Source organism: Cannabis sativa, unplaced genomic scaffold (genome assembly GCF_029168945.1).
Source record: "Cannabis sativa cultivar Pink pepper isolate KNU-18-1 unplaced genomic scaffold, ASM2916894v1 Contig3, whole genome shotgun sequence".
Taxonomy (NCBI): domain Eukaryota; kingdom Viridiplantae; phylum Streptophyta; class Magnoliopsida; order Rosales; family Cannabaceae; genus Cannabis; species Cannabis sativa.
Window position 1 is genome coordinate 2,750,778 of NW_026870039.1, and position 15,752 is coordinate 2,766,529.

The window sequence follows — 15,752 nt, forward strand, 5'->3', positions numbered from 1 at the left end:
GATATCTGAACGGAAGGAGTCATTATTCCGCTGCACCCAATGTAAGGTTTCCTAAACTTTATATGTGTTTAATTTATCGTTTTAGAAAGTTCTTATTTAGGATGTTAATAAACATACTTGTGAGTAGATCTAAGATCCTGGTAAAATAATTTCCAACAACTGGCCTCAGAGCCATGGTAATTGATTTACTTGCAAGAAATTTGGACTTTAAAACGATTGTTTGTATGTTCTTTGGATGGTATTATGTTGTATTGAGTGTTATTTGATGATTGATTGATGTTTGTAAATTTTCGTGAAAAATAATTGCGATTTTGTTTCTGGAATTATTTTTATTGGATAGTATGGGAAAAATTAAGCAAGTTAGCCTTTTACAGAACTCAATTTCGATTTTATTTGAATTAGTTATGAATTTTTGAAGATTTGAAAAAAATCGAGTACATTACGAAATTTTCACGATCATGAAACTGTCCGTACAGTTCACAATTTTTTCGTTTTTCTTCGATTTTTCATGCTTTTTCATGGAATTAACTTTCGATTTTTGGTATAGTTTTGTATTTATACTATTACTATTCCTAATTCAATTCTAATTATCTTTTTGAATTAATTTAATATTTTTTTAAATTTAATTCAAGATATTAGTGTAATTTGAATTTGAATAGAATTAGTATCTATCTTCTTGCTTAAAAATCTATCTTATTTTAAAATTTGATTATATCTTATCTTATTTTAAATTTAAAAATAAGATATTTATAATCATGTAATTTTTAAATGATCTAAGATATTTTGCTAATTTTTTTTAAATTTTGTTATTTTATTTATTTAAATTACATTTAAAATTTGAAAAAGATATTCATTTATCTTTTCTAATTTTTTATTTAATTTTTATTTATAAAATAACATTTAAAATTTAAAAGTAGTTAGCAAATTTTTGAAATGATATTTAGGTTGGTTGAAACCTAATTTTTCAAAAATTGTAGGTTTAATTTTAAATTTAAATATTTAATTAAATTTCGAATTTTTTTTTAATTTTCAAATTTTTTTCTAATTTTCGAAAAAAAATTTTAATAATAATTTTTCGAAGTTAATTATTTAATTTAAAATTAAATAAATCCTACATCCAACTATCCAACTAACCTTGTTGCAGGAGTATGTGTTTTAACTTGTATGTAAGTTTTAAAAACCTATTATTACTTGATTGCAAATAGCCATGGTTACTTTTTGCCAGATCTAATGATCTGATGGCTCCCTTGGTCAAGTTAATAATTTGTAACGAGTATATTTACAATCTTCTTTCATACGTGTATGACTATGCAACATGATAGGACCCATCCAAAGTGTGCCTGTGTGAGCCTATGTGTTTAATTTTATTATAGATGCATATAGGTTGTTGTTGCTAAAATAAATTATCATAGTTTTTGATAGAATTTATTTAGGCCCATTTAGTTTTTGGGCCTATTCAATTAATAACAGTTGTTCTTATTAAGGTTAAATTCCTCTCTTTTGGGCCTTGTGTGAGAGTTGGGAGCCATAGAAGTGGGTACGACATACTGAACCTAGCACCCCTCACATGAACTACCCCAATTGTGAATGCCCATTTGCCTGATTTGAACAACTGTACTAGGTTAATTACACTAGTTTAACCTAATAAAATTGATTAGCAACGCAACATAATTAATTTCATTTATTTTGAAATTAATTTAAGAAAATTATAGTTTAAAGAATTTTTATTCTAAGCTAAACTATATGTATTTTCTTGTATTTAATTAAATATAGAATTATAACCATCTAGATTCTTTCTGGAACTTAATTTAAATTTTTCATTAAATATTCTTATTTAAGTTATATTCGATTATCTACAACTAACCAACTTAAATGCGAATATCTTTTGAATTTCAAATTTCAAAATTAAGTTGAGGAATTTTAGGCATTGGTTATTAAGATTAACTTTAGATATTTTTAAGTTAATATCTTTTCGAATATTAATTTAAAATGGAATATTTTTGAATTAAGTGGTTACAACTTAATTTTTTATATTTAATTAAATTTAAATTTAAAAATATTTAAGTTCTAGATTTTTTTTTCTAATACAACTTAAATTAGATATTTTTTCAAATTTTGTGGAAAAGATACTTAGTTAAATAAGATATTTTCTAGATAGTTATTTCTAGACTACTTATTATTTCTAATATTAAATAGGAAAATATTATAAATTGCGAAATTAATTATTTAAATAATTAATTTTGGTACAATTTATTTTGAGTATATTTTTCCTAGTATTAAACTAGAGATTAATAATTAAGCCTTCTCTACACTTAATTATTCATTTCTTGAATTTAATACATTTAATTAATTTGAAAATTAAATATCTAAGTTGATTTTCATCATGATACTTAAATATTTCTTTTTCATGGCACTTAATTAACTAGAACATTATTTTTAGTTGAAATTTATTTTTTCAACCAAATTTAAATAATTTTCAAAATATATTTTTTTCTTTCTTTATTTTATTAATCAATTTTCGAAATTGCATTTCTTAAATGCTAGAATTTCGAATTTTATCTTGAAAAATAGATTAAGTTGTAAATTAATTATTTATTTTAATTAATTCTTGGATCAACTTAAATCAATGATTTTTTCATTTATTGATTAATTTAAAATAAATTGAATTAAAGTATATTATTAGAAATTGAATTAATTAGTCAAAGGAAAATCTAGATAGATGATATTTTTGCTTGAAGTATTTTTCTAGTGTATTTAATTAAATTGAAAATTAATATTTAAGTTGATTTTCATCATCATACTTAAATATTTGAAATTTTTCTTATATATTTAATTAAATAGGAAAATTATATTTTTTGTTGTAAATTAATTTTATTAATTAATTTTGGGCCAACATTAAATTAGAATAATTTTTCCAGGATTTATTTTTTATTTTAACATGCATTTTCGAAAATTGTATTCTTAAATACTTTAATTTTTCGAAATGCAATATATATTTATAGAAAATTAAATTTGAGTTGTACATTAATTTATATTAATTTTGTAACAACTTAAATTGAATATTTTCTAAATATTTATTGGAAATTATTACTAAGATGGAAATAATTCATGTTATTTTCATATCCATCTAAGTAAAATTTATAAATATTAAATTAAAATTTATATTTAGAATTTTTCATTCTAAATTGGAAATTTTAAATAAATATATATATTTAAAATAAATAAATTAAATAAAGAGAATCAAAGAAAATACAACTCACTTTAAATAATGAGCTTGATTATTATTAAGACATTCGATCTCCATTGTGGGTTTTACAGCGTTTGTTTTAGTGAGTAATCCTCCACAATGGAGGAACGTTCATTAGTAATTTCGCAGTTTAACCTCGCATGATAAGTAGTTTGTAAGTGTTTTGTATGGTATGGATCACCCTAATGGTGGCGACCATACTTGACTTGCAAATTATGAAACAATGGTGGAAGCTCATAAGATAGAATTGCCTTGACTCTCGCCTAAACGGGACAACGCTGAATTCCAATCTTGATCGAATAAAAGGTTGCTAGAATGGTTATCATTTTAGATGAGCTGACAACTCTATTCAATAGATGATGCTTTGACTCTCGCCTAAACGGGACACTGTATCAGTTTGTTGAAAAACCTTGGAAATTATTTAGGATTGTAAGTTTTAGTATTTTCACTTGTCATTCCTACTTGCTATATGCTTATAATTTCTGAATTGTGTATGAATTTATATTGAACCATGTTATTTTACGTTATTAAGTTGTAGTTTAATTTCGAATCTTCATTGTTGGTCCAACATGTTTGTTTATCTAATGAGATAAATCCACTAGTGGATTTTCAACATTAGACATACATAATAGTGTAAGATCTCGACAGATAAATATTGTATATGCAACATCTGAAATTTGTTCATCAATTGATGACACCTTAGACTAGTATTTTTACAATATGAAACAAAGAAGATTGCATAAATAAGATTACTTTGTCTTTCGCTAATCGAAGCATCGTTGGATTCTTATTTATAAACGAAATTATCCTAATTCCTCTTAGCTTATTCATTTCGAATTAGCTCAATAATATATCATTGGATGAATGGTCTATAAATCATTTCATGTCATTATATTTTCTCTTAAGAAATTAAATGACGCATATGATTATAATCCCGAAATTCTATTCCCAATTGATATAAATCCTCAATCTTAGAAATCTCCTACTTGTATGGGCAAATCTGACTTAGAGTTTAATTAGTAGTGGTGGTCCGAAAGAATGACTCATTATATTTGGTTGAATTTAAGTCTTTGACTTTAATTTTAGAATCCAAACGAAATTTTCTTATATTTCTAATTCCGGAATACAATACGGTTACACTTTCTCAAGTGTTTAATATCTATCTTCTATTAATGGATTAAAGCTTGTATGGAATATGAGTTAGGTATTACGTGACCGGGATCCACTTGCGGTATTCTAAGAACTCTTTGATGTAACTAAACCTATGTCATCAAAAGACTCGGCCATTTTTTTATTAATCTATGGCATTTGTATCTTGATCATAGTGGATTTGACAAGATCAATCTCTGAAAGAGTTAATATGCCTATATCCTTTGAAAGTAGTTCATCTCATTCGCGAGATGGATGTACATTCGGGGGTGGATATGAGTTTTTCGTTGTATTCTTAAAACGATCACTCTAGATTATACCTTATGCAAAGAAATTTGAAATGTTTGAAACATTTCATTAATTTCTAGCAATGGTTAAAACCATTAAGGTAAGTGGTTAAAGATCTTGCGGGCGATAGGGGTGGAGAAATAGTTAGTAGATATGCAGTTCAAAGATCATTAAATTGATTTTTGAATTATATCCTAACTTACCTCCCCAGAAATTTCGAGTACATGTTGATGATTAGTTACTAGTCGTTGCCTAAATCCTTCTATGGTAATACAATTTCAGAATGATGTAATGGTTGAGTACTTAATGTAAATCATTACTAGATTCATGGATGACCTAATCAAAATCTTAAGAAAAGCTAGAACTGTTAACCATGGTTTGTTAGCTATTCTAAGTGATTAGGGGTGGACCATCCCATTGTCAATAGATAAGAAAGTGTTTGTTCAAACAAATACTACTTTTCTATGAAAATGACTAAGTCTGAAAAACAAGTAGCAAATAAAGGAGATATTTAATTCTTGATTCCAAAAGTGTTCTATCATCTTATATAACATATGATGATCCCACTGCCTATGTTGTCTTGTCACAACCGAAGAGATCAATACCATTTAGTTTCTTAGATATAATTCACGGTGCCTTGTCGTAGTGGGAGAGTTTCTAGGAACTCACCTTCTTATAACTTGGGAGACACTAGTGATTAAAATCCATTGTGAGTTTAAACAAGTAATGGATTGTCAAGATAAGAAACTAAGAAGAAAGCCAATAGAACTATGGTTTAATCCATTCACATGGAGTAACCTAAAGATTTCTATTACAAGGACATAAAAGGAAATTTTCGTTTATAAGACTATTCAATGGACTTAACAAACTTCCTGTTCCTAGTATTATAGGTTTGAGTTTATCTAAACCTATGGCTTGTGGTATACACAGTAATTACTTACTCTAATGCAAGCAACTTACTTTAGTAAAATGCTGAAGCATTTTCTTTCTAATGGCAATCTATAGAAGCTTCACAACTTCTTAGGCATAGATTTTATTTATCTAAGGAAAAGTCTCAAATATTCCACAAAAGATAAAGCCATGAAAGAATTTCTTATATCAACAATGAGAGGTCTTAGATATGCTTTTGTATGCCTTAAACCAGACACCTGCTGTTGAGTGGGAGTAATGAGTAGGTATCAGATTAATCCAGGAGAAGAACATTGGAAGACAATCAAGTATATCTTAAGATAAAGAAGAGGAACTATATGTTAGTCTATAAGGGTGTGTTTAAAACTCTTAGACTACACCATATCAGATTTCGAAATTTGCCTTTGTGCTAGTAAATCTTTCTGATAAGATGGTGGTTACTGCAGGGGTGGAATAGTGATTTTGGAGAAGTGTAAAAACCTATACGAAGTCTCTAGGTCTACCGAGAGAGGGCGAATGTTAAAGCTGCGGGAAAGGTACTTATTCGATCTAAGGAAAGTTCTATACATCTTTGGCACCATTCCAAATTGCCTTAAACTACTAGTGTTAATTTCCTGATTAACCAAAAGTAGTTGCCAAAGATATAGAATCCAGTATCCCAAGAGAGTAGACATATAGAGAGGAATTTCACATTATCAATGATTTTGTGATTAAAGGAAGAGTAATGGTGGAGAAAAGGTTGTGTTTAATTCAACCTTTCAGATCCTATTACGAGGAGTTTACTACTACTACACTTGATTTGTACATCAAGGTGTTGAGATTATTTGAAACGCACTTTTTGTTTTATATTAGTGCAAGTGGGTGTTTGTTGGGTTTTATGCCCTAAATAAAACTCATTTCAATATAATCAGATTTATTTATTAATATAGATCAGAAATAACATCTAATGTTGCATGGTTCACATGATTTATTTCATGATTATATGTACATAATGTATAGATTCATACGAAACCCTTTTCACATACTTGATCTTGTTTATTGTGCGAGTCGACACATTGGAAAGTAAACATGACTATGTGAATAAAGTTTCCTAGATTTATCGAGATACGGGGTTTTGCTTGATATGATAATCTACAACAAGAGTTTACTTGTATTTGGAGAAATACTATGTTCTTTCCGAGCATTGGTTAAAGTAAAGCTCGGAGTTGGATGCATGGAGTATGCATCGGAAGGGACCGATATTGAACTTTGACTTAGATTTAATTAAACTTACCGTAAAATCTATTCAAGTCAATATCGCCTAGTTGATCCTAGATCAAATGATCTTAATCCTGTTATGTTTAGGCTCAATCTTGAAAGGCTATTCGTGTTCTTTGATTTGTTAGTTAAGCCTACTTTTAGGTCAGGGTGATACATACATTTTGGGAACACGGTAGTGCAATTGAGTGGGAGCGCTAGCATAAACATGGAATCTATAGCTTCTATACGGCGAATAGTAAGCAAAGGATGATCTCCTTCGAGCTTGACCAAACGAAAATAAATGGTGGAGATCTCATTTCACATAAGTGAAATATCATTTATACGGGGTCAAGTGTTTTAAGGATAAAATACATAGTAGGGTGTTACGGTAATTTAATCCACTTTCTTGTGTAGATCATTCATATAGAGGATCATTGATCAAATTAGGATTATAACAATGGATAACTAATGATGTTTCTATATGGTGGAACATATAGAGCATTCTATATGCGAGAGTGCAATTCTAAGTTCTATGCGTGGATTCAACGAAGAATTAATAAGTTAGTGAATTTTAGTAATAAATTCTTGATCTACTTATTGGAAGCTCGGTTATATAGACGCATGGTCCCCCCACTAGTTGAGATAATATTGCTTGTAAGACTCATGTAATTGGTTTTGATTAATCAATTATAATTCTCAAATTAGACTATGTCTATTTGTGAAATTTTCACTAAGTAAGGGCGAAATTGTAAAGAAAGAGTTTATAGGGGCATATTTGTTAATTATGATACTTTGTATGGTTCAATTAATAAATATGATAAATGACAATATTATTTAATAATTATTTATAGTTATTAAATAGTTAGAATTGACATTTAAATGGTTGAATTAGGAAATTGGCATTTTTGAGAAAATCAGATACAAAAGGTGTTAAAATTGCAAAATTGCAAAAAGCAAGGCCTAATCCACTAAGTGTATGGCCGGCCACCTTTGTGTGTATTTTAAGTTGATTTTTTCATTATTTTAATGCCATATAATTCAAATCTAACCACAGTGGAATGCTATAAATAGATAGTGAAGGCTTCGGGAAAATTACACTTTTCTTCGACACTTCGATTCGAAAACACGAGCCTTCTCTCTCCCTATCTTTGGCTGTCCCTTCTCTTTCTCCTTCCCTCTTCAATTTCGAAAATCTTAGTGTGAGAGTAGTGCCCACACACATCAAGCAATACCTCAATCATAGCGAGGAAGATCGTGAAGAAAGATCATCAACAAAGGAGTTTCAGCATCAAAGATTCAGAGAAAGAGATCCAGGTTCAGATATTGATAATGCTCTGCTACAGAAAGGAATCAAGGGCTAGATATTTGAACGGAAGGAGTCATTATATTCCGCTGCACCCAATGTAAGGTTTCCTAAACTTTATATGTGTTTAATTTATCGTTTTAGAAAGTTCTTATTTAGGATGTTAATAAACATACTTGTGAGTAGATCTAAGATCCTGGTAAAATAATTTCCAACATTTTTTACATCAATTACATCATTTATAAAATCATGCATGAACTGGTAAATAATATACATTCATAGTATGCTTATTCTTAAACTTAGTTTAAGGTAGGGTTCTGAAAAAAGCCAAACCGACGGGCGGTTCCCAATCGGAAAGGCGGTTCACGAGGATCAACCCGATTGTTACGAGCTCCCACGAGCCGTCGGCCAGGTTCGGTGCACCTGACTCAATTCGAGCCCAAACTACTGCCATACTCTATAGAGCACTTGCATATACTATACTAAATCCATTTCAAGCAACATAACACATCAAATAGCTCAGAAACTAAAAACACCATTAGAGAACCAACTTAGGCTCTCTAACTTCAAGTTTGAGTAATTCGTAGCACAACTAGCTATCTCAGCACAAAATCAACTAAAACAAACCTATCTTAACCCCAGAATTCAAACCCAAACTAGCTGTACACTACAGAACCTCAAATCACTAAAATCATGCAATTAACCTATCTTGAGCTAAAGAAAACCATAAAGAAGAAGGCTAAGCATTATACCTTGAATTTGACCTCCTATTTCTGATTGAAAACTCTTTAATTGTAGCAAGGGTAGTTTAGTCATTTACCACTCTGACAAATCCCCGATATCTCCAATGCCTAACAATAGTACCCATTATTAACATTCTAAATCATACAAAATGTGACTCTCTAATGGCCCACGTCGCTTTCCACCGTTACTGAACACAAGTACAGAAAACGCAAAATTTACATATATAGCATAATAATACATTTTGAATTTAAATAAATCTCCATAAACATGTAAATCATAATTAATAACTCAATATTGCAATTAACCCTAATCATTTAATAATCCAAAATATTGATCTTAAGCGGTCATTAGAGTTATCAAATACTATCTAATTTGAATGAGATCAACGGTAATCGAGATCATTTAGATTTTTTTTAGTGCAAAACTTTTTATCTATTTATTATGCATAATTTCTTTTGACAAAGAGCCATAACTTTTCATTTGAATATTATTTATTAATGCATGTATTATTTTATTGTTCACTATTATAATTACAACTTTAAAATTTTTATAGTGTATTCCATACATATTGTTTAAAATAAAAATTTTAAATTATTAAATTAATTTAAAAGTTAAATTAATAATAAATAATAAAAAATCATGTCTTTACAAGGGTAGCAATTCGATCGTTTATAGTACGTTTGAAGCACCTTATAATTAAAGTTTCATAAACTATAAAATTTGGATGAGATCGACAATAAATCGAAATCGTTTAGATATTTTTTTAGTACAAAATTTTTCATCTATTTATAATGTATTTTTTTTTATTTGACAAAATTTATTATTCGATTTTTATTTGACAAACCTTTTATTTGATTATTATTATTATTGCTTCATGTGTTATTTTATTGTTCACTATTATACTTTATGTAATACAACCATCAATATATATTAACAAATAAAAGTTTAAAACTATTCACCACAATAATACAAACTTATTTTTATAGTATAAGAATTGTTCCATGTTAGTAAATATAAAAAAATGAACTATTGTTTAGAAAATAAAAATAAAGAAATTCAAATTATTAAATTAATGTAAGCATAAAAAATTAAATTTCTATTTAAAATCTTAAATTAAAAAAAAAAATCATATCTTTTGAAAGGATTGAACTCATGTCATTGTACTTGATATACAATAATTTTACTTCTTACACCATTATTATATTATTGGTTGTATTGATTATGGTAGGATTAAATAACTTGAATATTTTGTACTTTTCTAGCTACAATTATTGTGTTAAGTAGAAAATAAAATTAAATAAAAATAAATATATAAATTTCAAATTAAAAAAATAATTAATTTAAATAATAATAATAAAAAAAAAGTTTGGAGTTAGGTTTGGAGTTTGTTAATTATTGAACTTGCAATTAATAATATTCAAAATTAATTATAAATAAAAAAATATATTAGTTTTGGTGTAACTTTCAAGAGTTGATTTGAGTCATTGGATTAAATCAATGACTATAAATTACTATTTCTATTGATAGGTAAAAATTACAATACCGATTGTATTGGCTCCCATATATATATATATGATGTTTGACTAGAACACCAATGACAATAGTTGTAGTATTGTTTAAACTTTGTAATTATATAATAGAAAAGCATAAAAAATTCTAAATGACATCATATTTGATTTTCATTTTATTTTTCTTAATTTGTAAGGTTTTTACATTCTCTGAATAACAAAATGTTTAGAAGGTTTGAAAAGAATCGAAGTTATACTTATAATATAAGTCTTTCTTTTTTATTTTTATTTAGTATATGATTAGTATCTTTTTTCTGTATACATCTCATAAATAATTTTTTTTTTCTAATATATATTTGCTTGAAACATTGTCCATCATCCCCACATAACAAATATATTAATGATATAGTCTTATTTGTAATAATTAATTCACATGCATGTGTGACCCACATTCACTTATTAATACTTTTGTTTTGATCAAAGGACTATTCTCTCCTATACCTTATTGATGAAAAGATGCTGCACTTCTATCGCTCCAACAATATCAATTCTACATTAATTAATTCCCCAACCTCCAACCTCCCAAATAAATTATTTTTCTTTTTTTTTTTTAAAAAAAACCCTCCCAAATAAACAAAAAAAAAAAAAAAAAAAAAAACGCCATGAAAATACTATTTACATCACGCTACCAAAAAAAAAAAAAATCCTACAATTTATAAAGACCTAAATTTTGTACGTACCAGCTAATAATTGGAGCTAAAATATATAGACATATAAAGAACCTTTATCATCTCTATTGTAACATTTTTTTACTCAAATCATGCTTTTATTATTGAAATTATTAAATAAAAAATAAAAATTGATACTTTATTTTCAAAAATACACATATAAGATGTGGACAATATTTATATTTTTTTATGTGCTTTTAATTACCAAAATACATTTTATACTACCACTACACAATCAGACAATGGTTGCTGGGTAGCTGGCTGAAGGTTGCATCAGGCGACGTTTTCAGTCAGAGGAAAGTTGTTGGGTGATTGGCTGAAGGTTGCATCAGATGAAGGTTCCAATCAAACGAAAGTTGCTGAGTGGTTATTAGGTGGTTTGCCGAAGGTTATATTAGACGAAGGTTTCAATTAGACGAAATAACTGTTAGTAAAATGTTTATGCAACTGTAATGCAACTGTTATGAAACTTTAAAAATCAAAACAGTGTTTTCACATACGTAACTCTATCTAAAACAATGAAATACACCAAGATAAACATTTTACTATAATATTAGTGTAATTTTTTTTGGATTATACTTAAGTTAGATTGTTTGGAAACTCCAGTTTAACTTTTTGAGATCTACATTTTATGGATATGAAAATTGAAGTCAAGACATTAGTTTTATGCAAATTAAACTAGATTTTGGATTGAATTTTAGTTTCGTAGTAGTTTTTCTACACTTTTTTTTTTTTTTTTTCCATGAAATCAAAACGAGACCATGTTTTAATTGATTCTAGTCATCTTCTCGGGCAAAGTCGCCATAATTAATGGTGGTTCTCTTTACGGTTGAATTTTTATTTCGGTTGCGTTAGGTTCTTTGCGTGGTTGCAATAGTTGCCCAAGAAGCATGAATCCTGAGTTGAAGGTGTGTAATTGGTATTTGTATATATTTTTTTTTTATTTAGACTGTATATTTTATTTGGCCAACTGAAAGTATTTTTGTATTATTATTATTTTTTTTAGTTAAAATTGAAAAAATCCATTATTATTATTATTTTTATTATTTACATAATATATATATATATATCAGTATTTATTATTATATAGATAACTAGAAAAATGGTAAAAGAAAAACACTCTGTAATTCTATGCTTTATTCCTAAAAAAGTTATTTTGATAATTTTTTTTATCTATTTCGGAAATTAGAAAGTTATGTTATTTTGAATGATAGTATACATGTAAGTAAATTTTTAATTTTTTTTAAATAATTTACCTCGCTAAAAATAAAATTGAAATACTTTATTTCGCACAAATTTTTATATGTACATATAAATACTTTTAGTTAGTAAGTATATATATAAATTTTATTTTTCATATTCAAAATTATTCTAAATTTTATAAAACTTTAAAAGTGATGCTAAAAAACTATAGGAACACGATCATATAAAAAAATGATTAAAATAGTGTACTTTTTTTTTTTGAGAAATTAAAATAGTGTACTTTAGCATATAGGAGGTATGTAGAAACGACTTTTTAGAATAATGTACTTTAGATTTATTTGAAACATATTTAGCTAGGTAAACTTTAGCTAAATATAAAATACACTTCTAAATTCTAATAAATTCTAATTTGAGTTTTAATTTAATTTCGTAGCAATTATGAAAGAATGATATCACACCGTATTATTCATCATCATATTTATATATAAAACTACTTGAGGATAGTAGCACATGTGTGTTGGAGGTTTTAAGTTCGAGTCTAAATTATATTATACTGATATAATATATAAAAGTTTAAATAAAAAAAATATATAGCATTTGACTACGTTACCTTAAAAAAAAGAGAGAGAATAAAAACTTACTATATTAATTCTTTGTCAGCTTTTGATAATCCACTATTTCTTACAATTTTAAGGAAATCACAAATTCAATTTTTTTTCTTAATAAAAGAGGAATTGACCATTTGACCCCATAATTTGAAGGGGTAAAAACGTGAATTTACTTTTTTTTCTTTTTCCCTTTTGTTCCGACTAATAATAATGAAAATGATAATTTTACCGCGAGGCAACGCTCTCGGAGCTGAGCTTGGGTGGTTCGCGGTGCACGAGTTGACCCTGGGCCTGCGCCTGGGCCAGCACCAGAGACTTGTAGATCTCGATGATCATCTTATTGTCGTACTCCTTAAGTGGGGCCCTTCCAAAGGAGCCAATCCGGTCGTTAAACAAGCCACCACCGTAGCCAGTACTACACACCTGCGTATTAGCGAATCCCAGCATCATTTTCACGTAAGCGTCTCGTAGCCAAACCAGTAACTTCTTAGGCGAAGGGACTCTCCTCAGAAACCCCAGCTTCGGCCGACCAATCCGGATCCGCCATACCCGTCTTCTTCTTCCTCGGGTCGAACCAAGCTCCGAGACCCGGATCTTCCTCCGCCGAGAATCCGACCCGTTTAGCTTCTTGTAGCCTCTTCTCTTCCAGTAACCTTTTAACCCTTACATAGTCGCAGACACACCTTCCATATGATTCAATATTAACCTCTCTTTCTCTCTATCTCTCTAGCTAGCTAGAACGAAAGAATGTAGAGAGAGAGAGAGAGAGAGAGAACGAAGAAAGAGAGAAGAAACAGAGGTGGGTAAGAAATGAAATGAGTTGATTAAATTAGGTGTAATGGAATGTATCTATAGATATATAAAATAAATATAATATATGTGTATACTATATATATATATAGAGATATAAAATTGAGTATCATAAATGTGATACGCTATGGGGTACCTGCTTTCCTCATGGAAGTTGTTGTCTTATTCAATGAGAGTGGAGATGGCACGTGTTTATCACGTTCGATCACAACCGTTGGATTTGATCGCCCAATCATGATAATAAATCTTGAAGGTGGGGTAAATAATTAAAGGTATCAACTTTTAGTTTTTACCGCTAATATACATGGAATAGGAAATTGGAGTGTAATTAAAGTCTCTAACTAAGTTGCTTAAAGTTTTGTCTTATTGCTTTTATAAAAATTTACATTTTATTTTAGTTTAACGAGCTTTTACAGAGATAAAGATAATGTGATAACAGAGTAAAATTGAGCTTTTATAAAGTTTACAAACTTTGCTGTGCACGTACATATGTTTTGCTATAATCATAAAAAAAAAAAACATAATTTGTAATGGGTAGCGGATATATATTACGATTTAATTATTATTATTAAAAATTTATTATTATTTTTGGCACTTAACTTTAGTTATTGATTTCGACAAAAAACATTAAAAATTTATTTTTAAAAATAATTATACAGACTTTGTTAAAAGTTGAAAACAACATTATCCAATTGAAATGTTGTGGAAGCACACACACAATATTATCTCATTTGTTATCTCTCAAAAAATTAATGAGTATTAATATTTTTTTTAAAAAAAATTATATTATATACCCACTTTATTTTATATATTTAAATTTTACTTTTATTTTTAAATTCTTTAAGTTATACCTACTTTTATAGATAATGTTCTCATATACTCCTTAAGTTAATATAAATTATGTGCTAAACTTAAATGAAAAGTGAGAGTATATTAAGCAACTCACTCACAAAAGTGGGTATATTTTAATAAAATATAATATAAAAGTATTTTTTATATATATTTTTCAACTTATTCCATTTTTCTTTGACATAAGAAAGGCTCACTAATGGGGGCCTTCTAATGGGGTCCTCTCAATGGAGTTCTACACTCTCACCTCTTCATGGCATTTCAAACCAGGAGGCGTCTCCTTGGTACCTCCACACCTTGGACCAAGGAGGAGAATCCTCACACCTCCATCACCTTAGGCCAAATGGGCATCCTCACCTTCTCATGTCATCTCGGTCCAAAGGGGGTCTCATGCCTCCATCATCTCGGCCCAAAGGGGCCTCACGCCTCCATCATCTTGGTCCAAAGGGGTCTCATGCCTGCATCACTCGGCCCCGAAAGGGGCGGCACGTCTCCATCATCTCGGTCAAAGGGGCCTCACACCTCCATCGTCTCGACCCGAAGGGATCCGACGCTCCCGTCACCTCGACCCGATAGATTGGCCTTACCTTAGCGGCACGTGCCTCTCACTTTACTCACCAACATGACTTGGAAGACTCATTCAATTTTTATCATTTTTTAGACATTTATTTTGAAATGAGATTTTTGTATTTTGAAATCTTACCTGACTGTAGTTACGAGAAGGTGCTCCTATGGTCAAGAGATTTTAAATCCTAGATGAAAATCTATATAAGGGGAGTGAAGTCACTTGTAAAGGAACCCGATTTTGATTCTCATAAAATCATTCTCTTTAGCTCCTATCTAATTCTAAAAATTCACTTGAGGATTGAACTCTTGGAGAACTCTCCATAAGCATTGAGATCAATAACACTCTAGTGGACTAGCCTATAACCGACGAAAGAGGGTGAACCACTATAAAATCCTCATGTTCATCTTTGTCAAATTTTCTTTCATAAAATGGTTTACTTTGATTAATTAGTTCTTGTGTTCATCTTGTTCGTTTGCAATCCTCTTAGATCCGTTCACGAAAAGCAGCATCAACAGTTTGGTACTTTAATTGAGAGCGATGAACACAAGTGCTAATCACCACTTACCGTCATGGTAAGTACGAGACAAACGAATTATGAG

General features: G+C 28.8%; 1 pseudogene; it reads right to left on the minus strand.

Annotated features, from left to right (window-relative positions):
- Nucleotides 1-12,943: 12,943 nt before the first annotated feature.
- LOC133033159 (uncharacterized) lies at nucleotides 12,944-13,762 on the minus strand (annotated as a pseudogene).
- Nucleotides 13,763-15,752: the final 1,990 nt, after the last annotated feature.